Source organism: Pseudophryne corroboree, chromosome 6 (assembly GCF_028390025.1).
Source record: "Pseudophryne corroboree isolate aPseCor3 chromosome 6, aPseCor3.hap2, whole genome shotgun sequence".
Lineage (NCBI taxonomy): Eukaryota > Metazoa > Chordata > Amphibia > Anura > Myobatrachidae > Pseudophryne > Pseudophryne corroboree.
The window spans coordinates 504,897,878-504,915,717 of NC_086449.1; the positions used below are offsets into that span (position 1 = coordinate 504,897,878).

At 44.4% G+C, this 17,840-nt stretch overlaps 1 long non-coding RNA gene across 2 annotated transcripts in view; it reads right to left on the reverse strand.

The window, feature by feature from the left end:
• Positions 1-5,416: 5,416 nt before the first annotated feature.
• The window catches only part of LOC134935396 (uncharacterized), a 190,458-nt gene continuing 178,034 nt past the window's right edge, over positions 5,417-17,840 (reverse strand). For both annotated transcript variants that reach the window (XR_010180111.1, XR_010180112.1), the window contains exon 3: positions 5,417-6,037. This is a non-coding gene — a long non-coding RNA (uncharacterized LOC134935396). The remainder of the gene's footprint in view (positions 6,038-17,840) is intronic.

The window sequence follows — 17,840 nt, forward strand, 5'->3', positions numbered from 1 at the left end:
AAGGTGGCAATGACATCTTGTCTTATATTTTTCAGAGGGTGGCTAAATTCCTTCGGAGAATAGGACTCTCAAGAAAATGTGTACCTCTCAAGATAAACAACCCCATTCTGAAAGATTTAGGTCTCCTTCCAACACCCATTGACACAGGATGTTGGGTTAATAAACTGATAAAAGATAGATAAATCCGCATCTTTACAACACAGAAGAAAAAAAGATTTGTCTTGGTGTTGTGAACCTAGGAATAAAAAGTAACTTTTATTAATTTATTTTAAAAAGTTTTTTTTTTAAACTGTAAATACTGAGAAAAAGAAGGTGAGAAAGTAGGAAATTGCGATATAAAATGTACTGTGTGTGAGAATGCCAATGCACATATCAACTCTCTTCAATGACATTCAGAGATTCAGATATTATTGTGTCTTATTATAATGTATAATCAGAGGCGTCGGAACGGGGGGGGGGGCAAGGGGGCAGCTTGCCCCCCCAAAATATGAGAGGCGCCGCCAATACTCAGGAGGAGCGATGTGCGGTCAGCTGAAAGACCGCACATCATAACCTCCGCTCTGTGCAGGCACTGGGCAGCAGCAGTATATTGCTGTGTCCAGCCCCTCCTGCTCCCAGACCCAGTCCAACAGCGCTGTCGTCCCGTCCCCCCCCCCTATCAGGGCCGGCTCACGGCCACAGAGAAGTGCCGCGATTCTCGGGTGATTGGGGGGCGTGGCCTAATTGAGAGAAGCGCTTGCTGTCCCCTGCATTGCAAAGACCTGTGGCTGGGTTGTGACAGGTAAGAAGCTATGCTCCCACTCCCCCCCCCCCCCTCCAATGGCAAATAACGGGGGTCCAGCACAGGGCCGGCTCAGGGTCTTTTAGCGACCCGGGTGACCATAGGGGGTGTGGCTTCATACAGGGGGTGTGGTCAGTTACGCCCCCTGTACAGTAGTAGCGCCGCTGAAATGATGTGCGGTGCGCGATGACATCATTGCACACCGCACAGCAAAGGTCCTCTCCACGAAGGAAAACTAGACGCTATGCATCTAGTTCCCTTCGTGGAGAGGACCTTTGCTGTGCGGTGCGCGATGACGTCAACGCGCACCGCACATCATTACAGAAAAGGTCCTCTCCACGAAGGGAAACTAGACACTACGCGTCTAGTTTCCCTTCACAGCGGGACAGCGGCAGCGGGGGGCACAGCAGCAGCGGATCTTGCCGTGGTGCGGCGCCCTCCAGATGGCGCCGGCACCCTCCAGAAGGCGGTGCTCCGGGCAAAAGTCCTGCTTGCCCATGGCAAGATACGCTACTGGTCCAGGAGTCCATATCCTGTATATACATCACATGAAAAAAAATTATTATATATATATATATATATATATATATACTGTATATATATATATATATATATATATATATATATATATACTGTATATATATATATATTGTTTTTCAGGTCTGTTTTTTTGTTTGTTTATAGGCTCTCCTAATAGGTATATAAACTGCTCTGGGTGCCCGCACTGCAATACACAATAGTGTTAGCCTCCTACAACCTTGTCTCTGTGCCGCACTCCTGGATAATAAAACATCACTCAGACACCAGTTTCAGCGTTATCAACATTTCATGGTCTACACCATTTCACCAGGTCACCAGGATATAGTCCAGGAGTGCGGCACAGAGACAAGGTTTTATATATATATATATATATATATATATATATATATATATATATATACATACATACATATATATATATATATATATATACATGTCACAGAGCCCTCTCGAACCGGCAGCCAATCAGGAGCGGACGGTCCTGTTTGGCTGCTGGTCCGCAGCAGATTTGAAATAGTAGTGGCGGTCATAGGAACCGCACCACAGGCCGCCAACCACAGCTGCCTCCTCTGTTGCACCGTTGCCCTCTGCCTTCTCCTCTGCTGCATTGCAGCTGCCCCCAGTCTCCTCTGCACCTCCGCCAACTCCCACAGCCTCCTCCTCCGCATCATCGCCAATGCCCACAGGCTCCTTCGCCCCGCGCTGACCATGGCCTCCTCATCCACGGCAGACCACAGCATCCTCCGCACCGCCGCTGCTCAATAGGTAATTTTACTCTGCTGCCTTTCTCTCTCCCTATGTCCCTGCTGTCACTCTCCCTGTCCCTCTCCCTGTCCGTATGTCCCTCTCCCTGACCCTCTGTCACTCTCCCTGAATTTCGGCTCATACTGTGTGGTGTAATGTGAATTTCAGCTCATACTGTGTGCTGTAATGTGAATTTTGGCTCATACCGTGTGGTATAATGTGAATTTCGGCTCATTCTGTGTGGTATAATGTGAATTTCGGCTCATTCTGTGTGCTATAATGTGAATTTTGTCTCATACCGTGCGCTGTAATGTGAATTTCGGCTCATACCGTGTGCTGTAATGTGAATTTCGGCTCATACCGTGTGCTATAATGTGAATTTCGGCTCATACCGTGTGCTATAATGTGAATTTCGGCTCAAACCATGGGCTATAATGTGAATTCCGGCTCATTCTGTGTGCTATAATGTAAATTTCGGCTCATACATTGTGCTATAATGTGAATTTCGGCTCATACTGTGTGCTATAATGTGAATTTTGGCTCATTCTGTGTGCTATAATGTAAATTTCGGCTCATTCTGTGTGCTATAATGTGAATTTTGGCTCATACCGTGTGGTATAATGTGAAAGGGGCACCAGTACTAGACAGTATATGGGGTACTACTATTGTGAAGCATAATATGTATAAGGGGTATATGGTATGGTAAACTACACTGAAGGGTAGGTCCCCTTTTGAGTGGCCAGGCCCCTTTTCCAGAGCATAGTTACCGCCTTCACTTTTCCATACCCCCACTGTTCCCCGGAGGTCCCGGGGGCCAGCCTAACCTACACAAAGGTGCTTGCTGGTGCAATACTGCAGTCCCAGGCTCCTCCTTCCCCCATCGCAGCACCTCCGTCAGTGGGACTCCCGGTCACCATCTACATGGTGCGGCCTCCTCCCCACCGTGGTGCTGCCTCCTTTTCGTTGCCATAGTATTGCCTCCTCCTCCCTGGTGGCTCCACCCCCAGGGACGTCAAATAGAAAATGTAACTTGCCCACCCAACCTATACATGTTCTGACGCCCCTGTGTATAATTACAATAACTTTTAATGTAAGGTATGGTAATTGCACCCCTAAATTTTGGGTGCGGTGCTAATAAGCCAGTCAGATAGCAATAAAAAAAAAAACCATAGGTTCAGCGTCACTATCACTGGTACAGTAGGTGTATAGAAAATGTATGATACAGTCTGATGAGTTGAACAGACTGAAATACCAGAGAAAAAAATAGGGCATATATATATTTGTCTCATTTTATGAGATGAAAGTTTCTCATTGTGCTTCTATGAGTGTCCCTTAATGTCATACATTGGTGTTTCTGTTCCGCATGATATATTGTATCAGAGTCCAGTGTGATGACACTGTGTTGTAATAATGTGTCCATTTCTAGGGTATTGTTACAATATGACCAATTCTGGGGGATAGATGTTTATATGAGCTATCCTATTGCTGTATTATATAACTGCAGTTATATCTCAGCATATCATAATCAGACATCTACTGTGACAAAATTCCATATAGGACATTCAATTTAAACCCTTTTCAGACCGCCTGAGGCGGGTCACACCTGGGAGCATGACATGGGAACTCCCAGGGTGCGACCAGCCTAAGGCACCCTGCTGCCGCTGTAAGCAACCTGGCATATTTCCGGGTTGGTGACATCAGCGGTGACGCATCGGGAGCGGCGCTTGGAGATCACATGATCTCCAAGCGCAACCCGTACACACACAGTGAACGGGAAACAGGTCGCATCAACCGGGCTCTCATTCACACTGAACAGGGAGCCGGGTTGAACACGTGTTCATCCCTGCTCGCTACCCGAGTTGGAATACCAGGTCACGCAACACGGTATTTCAACCCTGGCACCTTTCAGACCGCACATCAACACAGGTTATGCGCACTCATGTGTCAATAACCCGGGTTCATAGCTGGCAGTCTGAAAAGGGTATTACTGTGTTCATGCAGCTGATATTGATGTGAGCATGATCAATCCTGTATTGTATAGGGTTGTCCCACACAATGTAATAGCATGCCACACTGTCCTTAAAAGGGCGGAGACAAGGTGCACAATGTCATACAATGAGTTAATATATTTATCAACTTGTGTAAACAGAGAGTGCACTAGTAGCGCCCACACTCAGCGTGGAAGCCGGCACGTGCTTCGTAGTGTCCGTTTCATCAGCAGCAAAGTGTTTACCATCATATGACATACTAGTGAGAGTCCATAAGCATAAGAGGGGTAAATAGATACATAAACAAAACACCTTCTCTTCCCAAGAGACAGTATTAATAAAATGTATGTTTTTATCTTTCTAGAATAACCAGTTTATTTTAACTCTCACAATAGCTTTATATTTTTCTATTACCGCAAGCGTGCCCCACAAAGAGTCTTCTGTCTTTTTCTCATAAACTCCTCCTGCTTACCATTCTTCCTCCACGCCTGGCATCCGGGGGCCAGTGCTTCCATTACCTCTGGAAATTATGCCTGTCTGGGAGATGTTGTTTTTGGTTATTTTTTTTTTCCAATAAAATGCTTTTCCTGTTTTTTGCAATAAACACCAGGACATGCTTATGCTAGTAATTCTACAATTGCTAGTTTCCTATTTCAGGCAAGTGTATATATACTGGTATTTGTAGTTAGACGCTACTAGAGCCTCCATAACAAAGCTGATTACAGCTGCCAAGACTTACATAGACCATTAGTGGCCGCAAAAAAATAAAATAAAATCCTGGCTTATCTATCTTTATGTCAATTCATAAATCCATCACCAGCTGACAAGGGTTAAGCAGGCTATGGCTGTGATTTGTTATAATAAGCAGATCCCATGATATAGATTAACCTGTCATAATGTAAATAGCCCAGTGCTGGTAGCAGCTTTTTATTTGTGACCTCACACATTATGCCCCCTTGAAATTATCCCTAATGGTCTAGGCCAGGGATGGGGAACCTTTGGCCCTCCAGCTGTTGTTGAACTACACATACCAGCATGCCTTGCTACAGTTTTGCTATTTGGCCATGCTAAAACTGTTGCAGGGCATGCTGGGTTGTATAGTTCAACAACAGCTGGGGGGCCGAAGGTTCCCCATTCCTGGTCTAGGCTATGAATGCTTTCAGAAGTCTCATAATTTTTTTTGTTTTTCAATTAGTAATCTTATTTTATTTATTTTTAACAAATGATGCGTTTCCTCTTCATAACTTTCCTATAAAGTATTGAAAGATGATTTGTGTTGCAGCTGGATAAAGATAGATAGATAGATAGATAGATAGATAGATAGATAGATAGATAGATAGATAGATAGATAGATAGATAGATAGATAGATAGATAGATAGATTTATTGATGGATTCGCCAAAATGTTCCCAACACATTTACCAGCATAGTTATCTGGTCTGAATGAATGAATCTATGTGCAAGATGTTTATTCTTCTAAAAGATCAATAATTAATTCAGCTCAGGTAGCTGCAATAATAAATGATGTGGGAAGTTCCAGAGTAAAGCATTGTGTACCAGATGAAATGGGTCATGTTAGAGGGCTTGGTTATCCATCACATGTTTTCCAAGTTTATATTTCCAGATGACATGCTCTTTGGGACTGAATTGCAAACAAAAGTAAATGATGCAGTAAGAAGATTATATTTAGAGAAATAATAATAAATGCTTCATTTCTATAAGAGCCTTTGTCAAGTGTCCAAAAATTACAAATTAAAAAAATGCCACTCGCCTTCCTGCCAGCAGTCCTGCTCATGTGATAGCTCTGGGTCTTAGTCACTGTAAATGAATTGTGACGACACCTAAGATGAGTATGGCATGAGTTGATTGGGGATGGGATGGGCAGATCTGAGAGATGCTATAATTTGTTTCTGAACAGAAGCTTGGCAGTTGTCACTTCTACAGCAATTAAAATAGACATGTGGGCTGTACTGTACCAGAGTGTGCTAGAAAAATAAGAAAGAAATACGAGAAAGTTTGCAAGCTGAACTGAGAAGGAAAAATTAAATTGTATTTACAGTATTAAATATAAAGTAGTTTAAAAGAAGAAAAGTTACAGTACGTCACCTAGGTTTTGATGGCTTTGCTAGATGTTAACATACTCAAAAAAAAATTAAGTTTTAGGGGAAAAAATGACATATTAAATAATTTTTTTATTTTTTTAAATAAAAAATAATAAATAATAGCACAATATACCATGATATTTATAGTGATTTGAACTATGGGCCTAATTCAGACTTGATCGCAGAAGCAAACTTTTTCTCTAATGGGCAAAACCATGTGCACTGCAGGTTGGGCAGATATAACATGTGCAGAGACAGTTACAGTTGGTTTGGGGTGGGGTATTTTTTCCTTAAAATCCCTTGACTTCAGATGACAACTATGTCTCCTGCTCTGCATTTATTGATTAGCCAGTGGTTCATAAAGTTCTTCAAATGGTAACCAGAAAGAAAGATTTCTTCTTCATGATCCATGGTTTCCACAGGGTTAATGATGGGTATGAATGGTGGAGACCAGACTTGGCACCAAACAGCAAAGCTTTCAGATCCTCCCAGGATGCAATGGAGTCCATCTTTCCTCATACCCCACCCCCAGCCTCAGGCACTTCAGGTTTTTTTGGTGCCAGCAGGAGCTGGTCACCATTGAACAGTGGGACTGCAGTAGCAGCCCAAGCTTTGAATTTTTCACTTTTCACTTTATTTATTTTTTCACTACTTCTATTAACAGACAGCGCTAGGCAGTCCATGAGACACCAGCGCTGCTTCTCCACCACCCCACTGATGCCACAACACCAGCTCTGGCTAGGTGATTTCGACAGGGTCCCCCCACATACCTTCACTAGCAGAGGCCGCAGGGGACACCCGGACACATGGGGATAATGTAGGGTGGATTCCCGCTTACAGGATCCGCACTCTGCAGTCTGATACCGCCGGTCCAGGAGACAGACCGGTGGTGCTGAGGTGGCCCCAATTCCTTAAGTATACTTGAGGGTTTCACTAGACCAGCAGGTTGATACATGCTAGTGCTTGGTATCTTTTTGTCAGGCCAGGGTACCGGTGGTTGACATTCAGCAAGGGGAGGCCAGCGCTTCACCAGTGGCCCCACCCCCAGCTCAGGGCACCATTCCAACTAAGGTTTTCCCACCCTGAACTGCTCCTCTCACACCCTCCTTCGTCTTAGAGACATTAGGCAGCCATTACAGCTCTGGCAGAAGAAGATATATACAAGGTATATAATCAGGCGCTGTGATTGGTGGTTTCTCCTAGCAGCTGTGATGAAAAAGGCGTAGTCAGTCCCTTCAAATATATTGTCAAACAAACAGAAAGGTATACACAGCACTTTAAAACATATATGTGTCAAAACGCTGTGTACATCTTTCTGTTTGTCAGCCATTACAGCTCTGCAGGTTTCTAGGAATGCTGGGGTCTGGTCTCCCTGTATACCTCTCACTTGGAGTCAGGGTATACAGAGTGCTGCATCCTACCAGCTTTCTCATAAAAGCTGAGTAGTTGATATACATGCCCACTGCAGTTAAATTGTTATTTCTGCATTGTATGGGACTTATGCTAGTGCTGCTGTATGTACTTCTCTCGCACTTTCATTAACCCTTGAATACTGGTGTGTATAGGGGCTAATTTACCACACATTACAAATTGTTGTATTTCTGTAGGGTCACTGTCACATTTTTTTACACAAGTTACATGCTGCACATTTCCATATTGTGTGTCTACAAACATGGCAGTTATGTCTAACAGAGCCAAGGGAGCAAAACAAGCTGGGACACCCACTTTAGTGTCAAGTAAAACATGTAACACAGAAGTTTTACCTTAGGATTTATTGCAGGATGGCCAGTGCATTACTTGCTATGCACCCCGCGTCCTTCAGCAATCCCAGCTCCAGCACAAGAGCCCCCATGGGCTGCTTTTTCTGACATGCTGACTAAATTTGTGGAACAGAGGGCTACCCCAGTTGCAGCACCCCCTATAGGCTTACCATAGCCATTACAGGGATTACTACAAACATTACAGCTATTACAGGGCTTACCATAGACATTACAGCCTGATTATTATATTTTCAAACTCAGTGCTGAGTCTGGCTGCTTCATCTACTTCATTTCAGAATATGTTACAGGACCAGGTAGCAATGCCTACTCCAGCACCTACAGCCATTAAACATACTGTGCCATCTTCAGAGTCCACAAAACTTTCTGACTCAGAAGTCTTCTACGGCAGTAGATCAGGCTGAGGGTTCTGATGCAGACTCTCCCTCGGGAGAGGATGAAGTGAAGACAAAAATTAATGTGGGTGCTTTTATCAGGGCGGTCAAATTCTCTCTACAACTAGAAGATACTGAACCGGTCCCTAAAACTAAAGATCAAGTACAAATGACAGAAGGTAGTATTGCTGAGTTTCCAAACTCTGATAATTTCTTTGAATCTATGGATGAGGATTAGAAAACTCCTATAAAGAAAATTAGGGTTTCTAAAAGGCTGAGCTCCTTTTATCCATTGCCAAAGACTGATTATTCCAAACGGGAAAATCCACCTACAGTGGATGCCCATGTGACACGTTTAATTAGAAGTTCTCTTCTTCCGATACCTACTGCATCCTCCATTAAGGACCTGCTGTATAGACAATTGAACGTGTATCTTAATTCTGTATATTTACTTACAAGTGCCATAGCCAGACCTGCAACGGCTACAGCCTGGATAGCTAAAGTGATTGAAAGCTGGACTGAGGCACTTGATAAAAGTTTTCAATCTGATGTGACAACGGAACAGGTGACATTGTCAGTCAACATCAGAGATGCTGCATATTACATTGGAGAGGCTGTTTTGGATATTGCTCTCTTATCCTTTAAAACTTTGTCTGCTTCTGTGGGAAGACATCGCATTGTTTGGCTGCTTTCCTGGAAAGCTGATTCTGATGCTAACAAAGCCTTAGAAGCACTCACGTACACAGGCAAATTTCTTTTTGGACAAGAATTAGACAAAATTGTCAACAATCTGGCAACTTCCAAAACAGCGTGCCTGCCTTCAGCTTCCTCTACGCAGCCTTGGACTTTGTCCATTTGGTCCTTCCATGCCCAGAGTAAGGCAAATGGTCAATCTTTCCCTAGACAGTCTATCCCCACAAAGGGCTCGAAGTCTAAGCCTAAACAGACCTGGGCAACTCGACATCCAACTTCTTCAGTTCACCCACACATGGCATCAGATCACAACAGATGCCTGGGTCCAAGAAGTGGTCTCTCAGGGGTACGCTATCTCCTTCCTGAAGCATCCCCCCAGACAATACTTACCCACTGGTCTTCCAGCAGACCTTACCAAGGCCAAGGCACTGAAGTCAGTAATTAAATCCTTACTGCATTAGGGGGTAATTATTCCTGTTTACATGTCCCAGCAGGGCCAGGGATTCTATTCTACTCTCTTTCTGGTTCAGAAGCCCAATGGGTCTTACCGTCCCATACGCAATCTGAAATTCCTAAACAAGTACCTCAGAGTACCCAAGTTTTGAATGGAAACACTTTGTTTTATAGTCCTGGCTACGCAACCTGGGGATTTTATGGTTTCCCTGGATATACAGAATGCATACCTGCATGTGCCTATAGCACCCTATCATCAACAGTATCTCTGATTTGCTGTTCTCCATCAGCATTTCCAATTCCTGGCTTTACAGTTTGGTCTTTCCACAGCACCCAGGGTTTTTACCAAAGTCATGGCAGTTATGCCAACCCATATGCGAAAACAGGGAATACGTATACTCTTTACCTTGATGACCTTCTGCTCCTAGCACACTCTCCAGAGGACCTCAACCATCATCTTCATGTGACAATCTCATTTCTGCAGTCACATCTGGCTTATCAACTGGGCCAAGTTCTCTCTTATTCGTCTTAGCGGATGCCCCATCTAGGGACTTTGCTGGATGCTCAGGTATAGTGCATCTTTCTTCCTCCAAATAAGATTACATCACTACAGTTATGCATCTGCAACATGCATCACAGTCGCAGGCTGCTATCCCACTCAGTGATGCAGACTCTAAGCTCCATGGTATCCACCTTCGACATGGTGGAATAGGGACAATTCTACTCCAGGCATCTCCATGCTGGACAGATGGAATGGGATCCACCAGCATATTAAGTCTCAGAAAATGGTTATGTCTCAGGAAGTCCAAGTGTCCCTCACCTGGTGGACATGGGTCGCCCATTTTGGATTCCTCATTAAGTGCTTCTCACAACAGATGCCATTCTCTGTGGATTTGGTGTGGTTACGGGCAGTCACTCATTTATGGGGTGATGGTCCACAGCAGAGTCAGTTCTTCTGATCAATGACCTAGAACTCTGAGCAGTTTACTGGGCTCTTCAAATGGCCCAGGACATTCTTTAGGCTTCTCCTGTGCAAATACAGTCAGACAACGCCTCTACTGTGGCTTATATCAATTGGCAAGGGGGCACTTGCAGTGCCACAGCCATGCAGGAAGTAACCTAGATTCTTGCCTGGGCAGAGATTCATCTTCCTGCCATCTCGGTGATCTTCATTCCAGTAGTCCTCTACTGGGAAGCAGACTTCCTCAGTCTCCAGGATGTGCACACAGGCAAATGGTCTCTACACCCGGACACCTTCCACTCTAGCAGACTTCATGGCCTCCAGACATAATCACAAAGTACCTGTGTATGGGGCCAGGACATGAGATCCAGATGCAGCCTTCATGGACACTCTTACAGTTCCATGGAACTTTCGCCTGGCCTATCCCTTCCCTCCAGTATCTCTTCTTCCCATAGCACTATGCAAATTCCAAGAAGAAGGTGGCAAGATCATTGTAGTGGCTTTGGTATGAGCCAGGCACCATTGGTTCATAGTTCTCCAGTTTCTCTCTATAGATGAGCACCTCTTGCTTCCTCTTTGATCAGATCTTTTATCTCAAGGGCTTTGTCTTCACCCAGACCTATCTTGCTTGTCTTTGAGGGTATGGCTCTTGAGTCATCCCTCCTAAGGGATCAATGGTTTTCTGAGGCAGTCATTCAAACCCTACTGAGTACTCATAAGCCAGCATCAGCTCACATTTATTACAGGATCTGCACTCTTACTTTCAGTGGTGTGTTCATCGTCACTATGATCCTCTGATTTTTAAGGTTACTAGTCTCCTAGCCTTTCTGCAGGCAGGCCTCACCTTGGGCCTACACCTGGGCTGCCTCTGAAGGTGCAGGTTTCTGCCCTGTCAGTTTGGTTTCAAAGAAAACTGGCTCCAGTACTAGATGTCCGTGAATTCATGCAGGGAGTACTTTGAATCCAACCTCCCTTTATGCCTCCAGTGTCTACTTGGGATCTAGCCTTCAGACCTTACAACTCCCACTCTTTGAACCGTCAGATACAGTTGACCTCAAATAGTTGATGGCAAAAATTATCTTCCTCTTGACTGTTGCTTCAGCCAGTAGAGTTTCTAACCTGGGGGCATTCTTCTTTAGCTCCCCTTTTTGATTTTACATCAGGACCAAACAGGGATATCTACCTAAGGTGGTCTACAAGTTTCATATACAGTAAATGAGCCAATTTTGGTACTGGCCTTCCAAGGACCGGATCTGTCACAAGAGGAAGTTTCACTGGATGTGGTCCATGCTCGGAAAATATATGTGGCACGTATTTGTTCCACTAGACAGATGGATCACTTGTTCATTCTCTATGGTTTCCACAAGTGGTGCTGGCCGGCTAATATACAAACATTGGCACATTGGCATGGTATGACCATCTCACAGGCTTACATGAAGGCTGATCTTCCAGTTCGTAGTACAGTCTCTGCTCATTCTACTCACTCTGTGGGTCCTTCATGGGCAGCCCGTTGTGGCGCATCTGATGAACAACTATGCAAGGCTGCTATGTGGTCTTCTGCTCACACATTTCTTGGGTTCTATGCCTTTGACACATTTGCTTCTCAGGATGCATCCTTTGGCCACAATGTCCTTCTTTCAGCTTAGGAGCGTGTCCTCCCTATTATAACTGTTTTGGGACATCCCGTCATTAACCCTGTGGAGACCATGGGACATCGCATCATTAACCCTCTGGAGACCATGAAGAAGAAGAAAAGAGTTATGGCAAAATCTTACCTTTAATAACTTTTTTCTCCTAGGTCCATAGGATTCACAGTGTGCCCACCCTGATGCACCTAGCTTCAATGGGTTTCTCTTCTTGGTCACCAGTTCCCTTCTCCTACTAGTGACTGAGAGTGTGTTTCCTGTGTGTACCATTGTTCCTTCTCTCCACTCCCGCTCCTGCTTTGAGCTTGTTATCTAACTGAAGTGCCTGAGGCTGGGGGCAGGGTATGAGGGGACACTGACCACACTGTTTCCTGGGAGGATCCAAAAGCTTTGCTATTCAGTGTCAATCCTGGACTCCACCATTCATACCCATTGTTCACCCTGTGGATCCCATGGACCTCAAAGAAAAAGAGTTAACAATGGTACAGTAAGCATTTACCATAACTCTTATTTTTCACCAACAGCACTGGAAGATTTTACATTGTTTGAAATGTAGCTCTGCTATATACATAAATAACTACAGGGGCATTTTGCTATGTTTATTTGTAATTAAAATTGATTTTTTCTGTATTCTTTAGTCACTACAATGGAGCTTGACTGTGTTTCCCATATGAAAAAAGCTACTTTAGTATACAAGTGTGATCATGATATTAGAAGACTGATTATTACATACAGAAGTAGGATCTGCCAGACAAAGGTAAAGGCTATAATTACCAACCTAAGCTTGGAAACTGTATTTTATCTGATGACCATAAAATATTTAGATCTAAATGGAAGAATAATCAGATAACCAAAGTAAGCAACTGGAAAAAGTAGCAAAATCAAAGTTACAATCCATGATCAGGATCCATGGCTGGGAAGTGCCGACTCCAGAGGTGGGGCTGCAGCACAGTCCAAAATAGGGGAGCCACTCCAACTGCCAGTTAGTTCCAGCTAGAGATGCATGGAACTGTGTAGGAGGGCAGCAGGTGTGGCTCCCCACCTCTGGAGCTGCCATCGGTAATCAGGATCACTACTTAAGGCAAAGGACTGGAGAAAACAGGGTGGTCAAGCCGGGCAATACTTTGTAACAAAATTACGAAAAGGGATTTCTCACAGCTAGTGCACATAGGGGGTAAATCAGAGTTAATCGCAGCAGCAAATTTGTTAGCAGTTGAGAAAAACCATGGGGGTAATTCCAAGTTGATCGCAGCAGGAATTCTGTCAGCAACTGGGCAATACCATGTGCACTGCAGGGGGGGCAGATATAACATGTGCAGAGAGAGTTAGATTTGGGTGTGGTGTGTTCAATCTGCAATCTAATTTGCAGTGTAAAAATAAAGCAGCCAGTATTTACCCTGCACAGAAATAAAATAACCCACCCAAATCTAACTCTTTCTGCACGTTATATCTGCCTCCCCTGCAGTACACATGGTTTTGCCCAACTGCTAAAAAATTTCCTGCTGCGATGAACTTGGAATTACCCCCCATGTGCACTGCAGGTGTGGCAGATGTAACATTTGCAGAGAGCGTTAGATTTGGGTGGGTTATTTTGTTTCTGTGCAGGGTAAATACTGGCTGATTTATTTTTACACTGCAATTTAGATTTCAGTTTGAACACACCCCACCCAAATCTAATGCTCTCTGCACATGTTATATCTGCCCCCCACCTGCAGTGTACATGGTTTTGCCCAATTGCTAACAAATTTGCTGCTGCAATCAACTCTGAATTAGGCCCATAACTAATACTTGCACAAGCAAAGAGTACTGAGTACATGTGCTCACAAATATTTTCAGATGTACAGTTGCAGAGGTTGAAGCATGATGTCATGGAGTACTGACATCATACATACCCATATACAGTACAAGATCTCTCCGGAAGGCTCTGGAAATAAAACTGATGTCTGGAAATAAATCTGATGACACAGCTATCCAAACTGGAGGGACAAAGCACTAGCTTTCTGGAAACTTGGGGATTGAAACACACTCAAAATCAAACAAAGCAGTGTGTATTGGCAGGCATCTGCCTCCAAGTTTATGCAAATGGTAAACAAACTCCTTCCCTTCTAGACATCCATGCGACCAAAAGTTCCAGGACCAAGACACCGACTTTTAGTCTAATGAATGGTAATCGCTCAAAGGATGACTATCAAATTCATAGTAGTAAATCCATCTTAGTGCAACTGGCCTTTTAGTGTTTCTTTGATATGCTCAGGTAGTGTCCAATAGTGCTGCCTTTCAGTCTTCACGGAACAGTTTCTCGAGTGATATTTCTGCAGTCTCACCCTCTTTACGAGTTTCTTGCGGATTAGCGATTTTCTTGCAATGGGAAGAGTGGACCCAAGTCTCTCTCTCGGCTACCTTCAATGAAGTCGTACTTGTCGACAAAACTTGGTACGGTTCTTCCCACCTGTCTATTAGGCAACCTGAGTGTAAGAATCATCACAATCAGTCTCCTGGTTCAAGATCATGACAGATAGTAATTGGCACATAAGGAATCAACAGTTTCAAGTTCTTTTGCCGATTTCTCAAATGCTGGTTCATTCTGATAAGGTATTGTACAGTCACTTCGTTGTTGCATTTCAAATCATCCTGCGGATCTATCACGACATGCGGTTGTCTTCCAAAAAGGATTTCAAAGGGTGATAAGTTAAGAGGGGATCTGGGAGTGGTTCTGACGCTATATAACGCTACTGGCAGTGTCTATGGCCACAATTGTCCAGTTTCAGCCATCACTTTGCTCCTAATCTTAGGGATACCGTATCTACAAACAAACCTGTATGATTTTCTTTGCAGTGAAAACAGCAGCGTTAGTGGTAGCTGGAAATGTCTCTACCAAATTTGAAAATACATCAGTGCATACCAATACATATTTTAAATTCCTACAGGGTGGTAACTGTATGAAGTCAATTTGTATTACCTGGAAAGGTCCGTCTGCAGGAGGAATATGGGATGGCTCTGTTGGTATTGTCTAACCAATGTTCTTTCTCAAGCAAGTAAGACAGGACATTGCTTTCTTGCTCGCCCGAGAAGAGAACCCTGGTGCACTCCAGTAAGCTCTTACCAATTTGCACATACCTTCCTTACCCAGGTGAGTCTGACCATTTGCCACCTCAGCTCAGCTTGGGAGGTACTGTATGCCCTGGGGGCTACTGGTTTACCTTATCCATCTCTCCAGAGTCCAGAGGACTCTTTGCCATATCCCTTCGTCTTCCAGACCGCCTTTTCCTGTGGGGAGCACAAATTTAGTATTTTGTTTAATATGTTCAATGTTTGAAAAGTCATGAGTGTCTCAGTATTGTTAGGCCCTTGTGTGGAGCTTGCTTCCCACTTGGCAGCCTCGTCTGCTCGGTTGTTACCAAGTGACACCGGGTCTTTTTGTAGGTGTGGGCCTTGCACTTGATAACAGCCACTTTGTCAGGTCGTTGTATTGCAGTCAAGAGTTTCTTGATCTGTGTTGCATGCACTACTGGTGTGCCTGCCGCTGTCATGAAATTTCTGAGGTGCCATAAGTCCCTAAATCATAAGCATACCTAGAATCCATGTATATATTGGCTGACTTGCCCTCGGCCAACTTACATGCCCTTATCAGTGCTACCAATTCACCCACTTGTGCTGAGTGAGGTGGTACAAGGGGCTCAGCCTCTATGATACCTTCCTCATCTACAATAGCTGATCTAGTGCACAAGTCCTCTGAGTCCGTGTGTCTGTGACAACTACCGTCTGTATAGAAAGTTACATCTGCATTTTCTTTCGGGCTGTCCCATATGTCAGGTCTCCCTATGAAGGTCTGGTTCAAGTACCTCATGCAATCATGCTTCTCAGTGTCCATGCCAAATCCTCTCTCACCAGCATTCTCATCCTCATCCCCCACTCTTTGTGCCTTACAAGGCACATGAGGTAAGAATGTAGCAGGGTTTAGAGAATTACACCTTTTTATGGTGATGTTTACTGGAGCCATCAATGATAGCTCCCACTTTGTAAACCTTGCGGATGAGACATGCCTGGTTTGGGCAGAATTTAGAAGGGCCGATACTGCATGAGGTGCATGAACTGACAAGTCATGTCCAAGTACCACATCCTCACTCTTACTTACCAATAGGGCCATTGCTGCCACACTTCGTAAACAAGTAGGGAGTGACCTTGTCACAGTGTCCAATTGTGTACTGTAGTATGCTACAGGTCGGCTGGCATCACCAGCAGTTTCAGTACCGTACAAGTCAAAAGGTTTCCCATAATTAGGCATTCCCAACACAGGGGCTTTTGTCAAGCACTCCTTGAGTTTCTCAAACGCCAGTTCGGATGACTCGGTAAGAAAAACCCGTTCAGGTTTGTTTGATGAAACCATCTCGTGCAATGAAAATGCCAAAACGGAGAAACCTGGGATCCAATTTCGGCAGAATCCACACATTCCTAAAAAGGTACAAATTTGCTGCTGGATCTGTGGCAGTGTCATGTTCTGGATGGCCTTTATCCGGTCAATGGTCAAATGTCTTAGTACTTGAGTGAGACAATGAGGGTCATTCTGACCCGATCGCACGCTGCACTTCTTCACAGAGGTGTGATTGGGTCAGAACTGCGCATGCGCGGTGTGCGCATTGCGCACATGCATCATTGCCTGGCGACCGCAAGAAGATTGACAGGAGGACGGCATGTCGGGGCGTCGACTGACCATTTTATGGGAGTGATCCAGCGAACGCAGGCATGTCCAGGCGTTTTGAGGGCGGATGTCTGACGTCAAATCCGGAACCTGCATCTCTGGATCTGTTGCAAATGGTAAGTAGGTCTAGGGCTTGTCTTGTTTTACGTGAAACTTTTTAGCATAGCAGGGCTGCACAAGCGTTCGCAGCCCTGCTATGATAAAATACACTCCCCCATAGGCGGCGCCAGGTTAATCGCACGAGCAGCAAAAAGTTGCTACATGTGATCAACTCGGAATGACACCAATGTCCCAAGTATTTCAATCTGGTCTGACACAACTGCAGTTTATCTTTTGAAACCTTGCGTCCTGTCTGTGAAAGGTGAACCAACAATTGTTTAGTATCAGCCACAGAGGACACAAATGAATCAGAACATAACAATGTCATCAACATATTGAATTAGAATCGATCCATTTTTAGGCTGAATGCAAGGCCTGGGAGAAAATACTTGGGCTGTCAATGAACCCTTGAGGAAGGCGGGTCCAGGTGTACTGTACCCCTCTGTAAGAAAAGGCAAAGAGGTACTGTCTGTCGGGGTGAAGGGAAATAGGAAATAAAAAACAAAGCAGAAGTTGATAGCAGTAAAGTGTATAGATTTGCAACAGAATGACAACTGCATTAAGCACTATGGGGGATCGGCTCTTTTATTAACTCCTCTAAGATACTGTATTCTATAACCCCCTCCCACCATTAATGGGGTCTACATTAGCTATTAGCAGTGTCTTGTCCATCTTTGGTCCAAAGGAAACCCGGTATCTGTGAGATCATTTCCTCTACCTGTGATGGACATGAGTCTAGAACAGTGGAATGCAACGTTAGTCTTTGAGGGGTATCATCTTGAGCGTGGTATTCAGAGATATCTAAAAATACATCATCAGGGGTACAATATATTACACATCTGAATTTACACAACAAATCTCTGCTGAGTAAGTTAGTCGGGGCCGCTGCTGCCAGGAGAAAAGAATGTTTGGCACGCAGAGGCCCAATCGTAACTTCTGCAGGTTTTGCCAAAGGGTAATGTTGCACTTCTCCTGTTACTCCC